The 3518-nt window shown below is 39.3% G+C and overlaps 1 long non-coding RNA gene across 1 annotated transcript in view; it reads right to left on the bottom strand.

Annotated features, from left to right (window-relative positions):
- Positions 1-2646: 2646 nt before the first annotated feature.
- LOC106877621 (uncharacterized) overlaps positions 2647-3518 on the bottom strand; it is a 9213-nt gene continuing 8341 nt past the window's right edge. The window contains exon 2 of the long non-coding RNA XR_008266764.1: positions 2647-2884. This is a non-coding gene — a long non-coding RNA (uncharacterized LOC106877621). The remainder of the gene's footprint in view (positions 2885-3518) is intronic.

The following is a 3518-nucleotide window of genomic DNA, read 5'->3' as shown; positions in this document are numbered from 1 at the left end:
ACAGAGTTTCCATCTACCAAATCCACTCACAAGGCTTTGGTCAGCCTGAGGCTATAAGTAGAAGACACTTGCCCAAGGTGCCACGCAGTGGGACTGAACCCGGAACCATGTGGCTGGTAAGCAAGCTACTTACCACACATATTGTACATCTGTTTATTTTATTACCATCCCAGCTTGGGTTGGATGGGACCCATAACATCTCACCATGGCTCTATATTATCTAGCACACACACACCAACAATGAAAACCAGCCTATTGTGTTGTTGTGCATGCCATGGATTGGGTTTTATCACTCGAAAGCCCCTTCCTGATATCAATCACTTTACAAAACAAACTGAATACCAGCTAGCCCTGATGCTGGTACTAGCAAGGATGATGCCCGTAGAAGCTCTCAGCGAGTCTCCTCTACCTGTATCAGGTTCTTATTCAAAGTTACTTCCTTCCTAGACAGGTATCTTACTCCACAGCTTATGGCGTGTCCATACCTTTGTTCATTCTCTCTTGGCATAAGTTTCTTTCACAGCTAGATACTCTTCCCTGTCACCAATCATTTAATAGAGTGGACTGCATGATTTTATCAGACCATCAGTCCGAGAGACATTGTCTGTGCCAAGACTAAAGTGTCCTATTATTGCCTGTTGTTCTGAGTCTGGGTGTGTTGAAATCATGAGATGTAGCTTGGGGGATGAACTTACTGAATCAACGATGAATGTTACTAGATGCTAGGCAGGTGCATAGACAACAAACCTGTCAATGGCCAGGATCAACCAATTCCATTAGTGAACTACTGCTATCGCCAACAGTTAAGGCATTCACAAATGAGATATTTCAACCAGCAAAAGACCAATGTAACTAAAAAACAGACTAGGCATTCATGCCTCGTCGCTCAAATGGGATGACTGGCATGGAAGGATTACATTGGTCCAGGCAAGTCACCTAACCTGGATGAATGGATTCGTCCATTCATTCCTAATGGATTAAATAATGCACAAGCATATAAAAGACTATTTATAAGAAAACATCTTGTAATCAGAACATTTATGATACGTGGCAAAAATCAGAAATCCAAAGGTTGGTGTTGGCAACAAGATCTGTTGAGTGTAAACTTAATGGCATTCAATAGAATTCCCTCCATTTATTATAGAGTTCATGACTGTTTTGTAGTAGTATATAACCTTTATAAATACTTCCATGCAGTGTCATCTTAAGGCATGGACATACTGGAAGGTTGCCTGGGAAATTCATGAACATAGGGCCTAATTCTGATCAGTGGGTGTCATGTGGCCTGCTGTTAATAAATACTCAACTGATCTGCCTAGACCCCTCAAGGATCCCAGGGTCTAACTTTGATCGATATGTGTTATGACTGGCTATCAATAAATAAATACTATAGGGTCCAGTGCATTGATCTGCCCAGGTGTCTATAACGCTAAGATGGCCCCTGTTTACATGGTCATTATTCTGTCAAACTTCAGGGTGGCGAGCTGGTAGAATTATTAGCACGCCGGATGAAATGCTTAGCAGTATTTCGTCTGTCTTCAAGTTCTGAGTTCAAATTCCGCCGAGGTCGACTTTGCCTTTCATCCTTTTGGGGTCGATAAATTAAGTACCAGTTACGCACTGGGGTCTATGTAATCGACTTAATCCGTTCGTCTGTTCTTGTTTGTTCCCTCTATGTTTAGCCCCTTGTGGGCAATAACGAAATAGGTATTTCGTCTGTCTTCAAGTTCTGAGTTCAAATGCTGCCAGGGTCAACTTTGCTTTTCATCCTTTCGGGGTCGATGAACTAAACACTAGTTATGTACTGGGGGGTCAATGTAATCGACTCATCCCCTCCCCCAAAATTCCAGGCCTTGTGCCTATAGTAGAAAGGATTATTCTGTCAATCCTTTTCTCTTATAAGTGGCTTGTCTTTCAACAAATTCTCATTTTCTCACTGTTGTTGTCTCCTCTCGTAAAACGAATTGCTATAGTTCTGTTCTTTCAACATCTATTGTATAGAACTCTCTTCTTCTTCCTTGTGTGTCTGTTAGACATAATTTTCATTCTTTTGAATCTTGCACTGATGGTTTTAAGTTGGTGAAAGCTTCTCGTTAGATTTTTATTTTTTTATTTTTGTAACTCACATTAAACTACATGGCTGCCTGAGCGTGAGCATATATGTAACTTCATACAGTGTATGTGTGTAAATGCATGGATTATTTAAGAAATTTGTTTTAGTAATTTTAGGGGTTTGGATAGATTGTATGTGTATGTATGTGAGTGGATAATTTCAGAGGGAATGTGTGTATGGGTAGTTTGAGAGAGGGTGAGAAAGAGAGAGAAAGAAAACGTGTGTATGGTAGGGTAGTTTGAGGGAGAGGAAAACAAAGTGCAGATAGAGAGAGAGAGAGTGTGTGTGTGTATGTATGTGTGAGTAGATAAATTGAGAGAGAATGTGTGTATGGGTAGTTTAAGAGAGGGCGAGAGAGAGAGAAAGAAAATGTGTGTGTGTGTGTATGGTAGGGTAGTTTGGGGGAGAAGAAAACAGGGAGAGTGCAGATAGTTTGAGAGAAAGAGAGAGAGAGACAGAGAGTGTATGGGTAGTTTGAGAGAAATCTACCCACAAACCTTCAGCTAATGAATAGAAAAAGCAAGGATAGTTCATAAGGTTTCTGGCATAAAAATTTTATTGTTTGATACAAACTAAAGCCAATAAATAAGTTTACAAAGAAAAAAATTTGAAGGGATGAAGGCCTTGGGTAAGGATCTTCACTTCACAGTCTGCCATGATTTTCTTTGTGGTCATAAAGTTGTAAACAACCTCTGTGCATCAGGGTGTTCTCAATATGCATTTGAATGACTTCTCTTGTAAGGCCTTGGTTCTGACAACCAGTTAATTCTTCTGAAATATGAAGAAAAAAAAAAGAACTTGGTCAAATTTACAGAGCAGATTTGAACCTGTAACATTGAACTATGTAACAAAATATTTATGGCTGGCTGTGTGATAAGAAGATAGCTTCCCAACCACATGTTATTGTTGAGGTTGTTTAACATGTTTTTAAATTCACTTGGCTTGTCAAGATAAAGCAATCATCCAGGTATCTTTTCCAATTGTTTCTGAGTCGTGTATGGAACATGTCACCAAATATTAGAAGAGATTGGTTGGAGATCTTTTTATATATATAAACTGAACCACAAAAGAAACGTTACATACATACTAAATAGAAACTGCTTTATTAACAGACTGTCATAGCATTGATTAAGAATGCTAATTAAGAAACCCTTCTTTTTTAATGATAAAATGTCATTTCCTGAAACATGTTTGACATCAGATGGTGTCACGTGATGACAGTGTCCTGGATCCAAAGAGATGAACTCAATATCTCGTGTGATCACCATTAGTGTTGATTATTGCCAGGCATCTTCTGCACAAAATGATTGATGAAGGCTATGTTAAAACTTGCAGTGAGTTGTGTTGCAGTTGTCAACCTTGGACAGATGTCATTTAGTTTTCTTTGGATTTCGTCCGACAGCAT

The sequence above is a fragment of the Octopus bimaculoides genome, chromosome 25 (genome assembly GCF_001194135.2).
Source record: "Octopus bimaculoides isolate UCB-OBI-ISO-001 chromosome 25, ASM119413v2, whole genome shotgun sequence".
Lineage (NCBI taxonomy): Eukaryota > Metazoa > Mollusca > Cephalopoda > Octopoda > Octopodidae > Octopus > Octopus bimaculoides.
The sequence above is the reverse complement of the archived record's forward strand: the minus strand, read 5'-3'. Positions and strand labels throughout refer to the sequence as shown.